Genomic DNA, 6,649 nt, shown 5'->3' on the forward strand with positions numbered 1-6,649 from the left:
TTTTTTCTTTTTACTCAAGGCATAAAACCTCGTTCACCAATATATCACTGTGTTTGACAGCATATAAATGCCCTCTTTTTTATAAAATGTCTCGAAAACTCACTCTGGATTCTACATACGAAGTTGGGCCTATAATGTATTAAAAACTTTTACCTAGTGGCTGTGTGGTAAGTAGCTTGCATACCAACCACATGGTTTCGGGTTCAGTCCCACTGCGTGGCATTTTGGGCAAGTGTCTTCTACTATAGCCTCGGGTCGGCCAAAGCCTTGTGAGTGGATTTGGTAGACGAAAACTGAAAGAAGCCTGTCGTATATATATATATATATATATATATATATATGTGTGTGTGTGTGTGTGTGTGTGTGTGTGTGTGTGTGTATGTTTGTTTGTCTGTGTTTGCCCACCCTCAACACCGCTTGACAACTGATGCTGGTGTGTTTACGTCCCCGTAACTTAGCGGTTCGGCAAAAAGAGTCCGATAGAATAAGTACTAGGCTTACAAAGAATAAGTCCTAGGGTCGATTTGATTCGACTAAAGGCGGTGCTCCAGCATGGCCGCAGTCAAATGACTGAAACAAGTAAAAGAGTAAAAGAGAGTACTAAAAACCGTTTTTTCCTGAATATGTGCTGTTGAAATTAGTTAGCATGAAGTTTACCGTCTTAAAAAGCGTGAAAGTAAATTGTCCAAAAAATTTGAAAGTAAACGACAAAAACCAAAAGTGATGATAGTACCTTCCCTTAATGTCATGTAAACATTGCATGTGATATAACCAATGTAGTATGTTCCATGTATAGAACGTACTTATATTTGATATAACATGAAACCATATATATGTTTTATAAACAAACTTTGGAAGCGTCGAATATGTTTCGTATTTTACAGACAAGAAAGTAAATTTCGATCACAGTTTACCTGTGAAAACAGCAAAGAGATTGGGTATTTTACCCTTTTAAGACGGAACAAGGTTACCAACAGGCGGCTACGGTGCATTTTATATAAGATGAAAACACATTTACGGGAAAACATAACGGTCAGTCACGGACGGAATAAGATTCGTGAGTTTTTCACGGTCTCTGAATTCGTTTCACTACGCATACTCGTGAAGATATGATCTCAATAAATCATTACTAGTCTCACAATGTTGTCTAAGTTTCTTATTTCTTTATTGCCCACAGGGGGCTAAACATAGAGGGGACAAACAAGGACAGACAAAGGGATTAAGTCGTACTTAATTTATCGAGCCCGAAAGGATGAAAGGCAAAGTCGACCTCGGCGGAATTTGTACTCAAAACGTAACGGCAGACGAAATACGGCTAAGAATTTCGCCCGGCGTGCTAACGTTTCTGCCAGCTCGCCACCTTTTTGTCTAAGTTTCTTGGCGAGTATCCATTGCCTTTTATAGTCTGTGTATGGATCAATAAAATTGAGCAAATAGTTGACAATTTCTTGAGAATAGAAGTTGCCAAGCCCATTAGAAAGCTTACCCATCGGATGTCAAACGTATTTTATGAAATTACCATGTCACTATCGTCACATCCAGTTTCTGTCGCAATTCAATTTTTTTTTAGGACAATTTACTATCACTTTTTTTACGACAGTAAGCTGCATATTCTTTTCTACTCTAGACACAAGGCCCGGAATTTGAGGCCAGTTGATTAGATCGACCCCAGTACGCAACTGGTAATTAATTCATCGACCCCGAAAGGATGAAAGGCACAGTCGACCTCAGCGGAATTTGAACTCAGAACGTAAAGACAGACTGAAACACCGAATAAGCTGCATATTAACCCTAAAATTGGCGTGTGTCTAATATGTGCATGTGTCTTTTACGCCAGCAAATACACTATATTCACATTACTTCGACCTGTTATTTACTATTTCGGGTTCTGCTGTTAAACGCAACACTAATTTGGACGTTTAAGGTAACATCTTATGGTTTTCGTATATTTTCTTTCTCCCGTATAAATACCATCGTCTTGGTATTCGTTGTTGTCATCATCATCATTACTATCATATATATATCATTATTATAATCATCTTCAAGGTAGCGAGCTGGCAGAATAGTTAGCTCGCCGGGCAAAATGCTTAGTCGCATTTCGACCGGCTTTACGTTCTGACTTCAAATTTCACCGAAGCCGACTTTGCTTTCCTTTCGGGTTCGATGAAATAAGTATTAGTTGAGCAATCGATTTGACTCCCTCCTCCATAACTTCAGGCCTTTTATCTATAATAGAAAGGAATATCGTAATCAACTTAGCGGTGACGAACTGGCTGAATCATTAGCACGCAGGACAAAATGCTTAGCGTCATTTTTGCTGGCTTTACGTTCTAGGTTCAAATTTCACCGAGGTCAACTTCACCTTTCGGACTAGGTAAAATTAGTACCAGTTGAGCAGTGGGGGCGATGTCATCAACTACTCTCTACCCCAAAATTTCATGCATTGTCCCTGTAATAAATAAAATTGTTATAATCATCTTATTTTTTCTTTTTTTTTTCGTTTAGTCCCAACAGGAATAACATTTTTTTCCCCTCAAAACTACAAACAAATAAATATATAAAAGCAAGAGAACTGCAAATCAATAAGTAATAGTATTTATACAGTATTTATTGATTTGTTATTTATGTGAGCGATGATGTGCGAGGAGAGGGAACAATGCAATAAGATGTGGGGTGGTTGTGGCGATGGCAACAGGGGCGGTGGCGGCGGTGAATGTTTTTTTTGTTTTTTTTTTGCGTGTGTGTCGTGTTATTATCAATGTTGTGACCGAGCAGTGAAATGCAGTAACTGGGGCGAAGAGGGTCTGTGGAGATCCGTTGTCCTTGGGAAAGGAAGGAAGGAAGGAAGGAATAGTTGATTCAGTGATTCCTTTGAAAGTAGCAGGGGTTGTTTTTAAGGGTTAGGGTTTCAAGGCAACGGTGGTGAGATAGAGATAGCCACAGAAAGGAGTTACTGTTATCCCTCTCTCTCTCTTTCTCTCTCTCTCTCTCTCCCTCCCTCCCCCCTCTCTCTCTAAATATGTGTGTGTGTATGCTTATGTAGATATATATATGTGTGTACGTGTGTGTATATATATGTATATATATATATATGTGTGTGTGTATAGATATACATATATATGTATATTTTTGTATATATATATATATATGTATACATACATATATATATACACATATACATATATATATATATATATACACATACATATATATACACATATACATATATATATATATATAAATATATATGTGTGTGTGTGTATATATTATATATGTGTGTGTGTGTATGTATATTATATATATATGTGTGTGTGTGTGTATGTATGTATATTATATATGTGTGTGTGTGTGTGTGTATGAATACGAGTGAGTGTACAAACGAAAGAAGGGCACTCAACAAATTTATTGGGAGTTACATGTATGGATCAATCAGTTTTGATCCATAAATGTATATACGTATGCATATGTGACTGTGCATGTGTGTGGCTAAATATGTGTTTTTTTTTCTTCTCCCTTCCGCCTATCTGTGTTACGCTTTACATTCTGACACATGCACACTTTTCTATGGCCTTCATCTTGCCCCTTCCACGTTTCCCAATAATTTTCTTCTCACATACACAAAAAAATATGTTCTTTTTCATTTTTGCTTTAGTGTTGTAATTGCAATTTGTCTTTCTCCATATTTTCTCTTTGTCTTCTCTCACTTTTTTTTTCCCCCAATAACTTCTCGCACACATACTCTTGGACACACTTCTACCACACCCACACATTTTTCTTGCCTTTCCTTTCACCTTGCATTGCGTCCGCTGCCATCTTCTCACATCTACGCTTTCTTCACACACACACAGTGCAATTACACTTACACACAAGCAGCACACATTCTCACTATCTCACACCACTACACTACACCTAGACACACTACAAAACACCGCTTATACACACACCTTTCCTCCATGGGCTATTGCAAAACACGTATACACTCATCATTCACATATGTGCACACGCCACGCCTTCTTATCTCCCCCATTAAACCCTAAACCTTCGCCTCGATTTTTCCCTCCAACTACTCTTCCTCTTTCACTCTTCTCCAACACTTTTCCTCTGATGAAGGACTAGTGTCCGAAACGTTAAGATAGTTTCCCTTCCTTTTAAAGAGTTAAGCTAATAAATTATTTGTTCAAAATTATTCTGTGTTGTATTCTTCCATTCTGTGTTTATTGCTTTTGTAATATATATTATATATATGTATATTATACACACACAATTATGTCCAAATAAGTTTCAGTGGTGGAACCTCAGATTATAGAATTTAATGCGATTGACTTGCCTATGTTCTTTATTCTTACCGGCCTTATATTTATTTTAATGAGGTCCTGTCAAGCCTTACCCCACAACACCTATTTTAACACTCATCCCTCCATCAATCTTCTAACTACTGCACTGACACTCAGGTGCTGTAAATGATACCATTTATCTCTCCTACATTTCACATTGTATCTCCATTTTCTGTCGTTAATCGCCTCCCATCTTACTCACTTTTGTTTGCTTCACTCCCCACCCCCACTGATAATCACCGTTGACTATGCCTCAGCTTTATGTCCCATTCCATCTTCATCTCTAATCGTCCGCCACACTCCTTTCACATGTTGTAAATGCATATACATGCGGAGCCTACGAGAAAGTGTTGTACTAGCATGTCTAATGTAACAGCTAGAGTCTTGAAGTTTGCAACTTTCAGCCAAATTTATAGATTACACAGGTCATGAGTAGCTTGTTCTCAGGCTTACATGCTTGTGGTATGATATTGATAAAGAAGCTTTAAGTTTTAATGTTGATGTAGTATATTGTTAGTTTAAGCTTATGGCTGGGTGATACATTTTGTGTCCCGTTTTACGAGGGTTTTGATTAAGTATTCCTCTGTTCAATACTTTTTATGCATTGGATTCATGTAATAAATTTTATGTGCGGTTTGTGTATTTCTGTTTGGTACATTCTCTGATGTATTTCTTGCATTGTGTTTGTGTCTATATTCTTTTATAGCTCGGTCTTCTAGTCTGTTGGAATATCTGTTGTTAATTAATGTTAGTTATATTCCATTATTTCTTTCTCCAGTGCATTGTTTGTGGACGAGAATATAAATGTTCTTCTCAGGAGTGATCTTTACCGCTGACATCATTTTACCACAAGTTGTGTGGACATTCACTATCACTGTGTAGGTATATGCATTACTTTGATTCTTTGGTGTATAATGACAAATATACATACGCACACACGCACATACACACACATACATACATGTATATACATAAATATATATAATTACACACACGCACGCGCACACACACACACACACACGCATGACATACTAGAGTTATGTTGATGTATTTGTTTTGAAAGATTCCTGATGTGAAATCGTGTGTTGAAACAGATATTGTTATATTTCGAAATGGTCATTTCTTCTTTTTTTTTTGTCAAATAAACACTCGCACTATATATTCGTTCTTCACTTCAGATTTATTTTATTATTTGTTCTTATTTTATGTCCTATGCGTGGGAATCTTTCGTCACACACTCTATGACCTCTTCAGCAACTCTTCCATCTCACATGTCTCCTGTTCTGTTTAGTCCATTTTGTCTTTCTAGGAAGACTATCCCGAAATATAACAATATATACTTGAGTGTCATCCGTCATATGACGAATAACGTATACTTTGGACGTATACTTTTGCCACCGTGAGTAATAATCAAGAAATATGGCATGCGTAAAATAATTATTATTTAACTTTGGTCAAATTTCATACTCCTTCTACAAAATGATGAAATAGATACTAATTCTCAAAAGAATATTATTTATTATCGTACAATAAAATCAAATTTACACACACACACACATCTTCTGTCTCTAAGCCAAGTATAACTTAGATAACTTAGATATGTTTCGACCAGAGATTAGTCCAGGCTATGTCTGACTTAATAGCACCACCTGATAGGATTTGCCAAATCCTTTTAAAGTCAAGTTTTGATGTATCATAGCCCATTCGAGTAGGGAGTTCTTGTTGAGTGAGTTATATCCAAGTATAGGTAGCTTATTTAGTATTCCTTAAAGAAATTTGTCCAAATTCCGTTTAAAGGTGACGGGATTCTTTTCCTCTTTGATCTGTTTTGGGACAATATTCTGTTCATCATCCTTAAACAACCCTTGAGCGGGATGGGATACTCGACCTGAAGAAAATTCTATTTGGACCCCACCTGCAAGTTCATGCGCTGCTTATCTTGATATGAGATTACCATGTTGCGCACATATGGTTGTGATGCATGTGCCTGGTGTACCCTTATCAGACGGGTAGTAATGATGGGTATATTGCGCTTCGTATATTTGTACCCCAGTGTCATTTTGGTGGCATGCACTGCTCTCTCACCCAACAATAATAATAATCCTTTCTACTATAGGCACAAGACCCGAAATTTGGTGGGAAGTGGAATAGTCGATTACATCGACCCCAGTACGCAACTGGTTCTTATTTTAAAAATAAAGTCGACCTCGGCGGGATTTGAACTCAGAACGTAAAGACGCGAAATACTGCTAAGCATTTCGCCCGTTGTGCTAACGATTCTGCCAGCTCACCGCCTTAAGTCGAATAGCGGTATT

The sequence above is a fragment of the Octopus bimaculoides genome, chromosome 4, assembly GCF_001194135.2.
Source record: "Octopus bimaculoides isolate UCB-OBI-ISO-001 chromosome 4, ASM119413v2, whole genome shotgun sequence".
Lineage (NCBI taxonomy): Eukaryota > Metazoa > Mollusca > Cephalopoda > Octopoda > Octopodidae > Octopus > Octopus bimaculoides.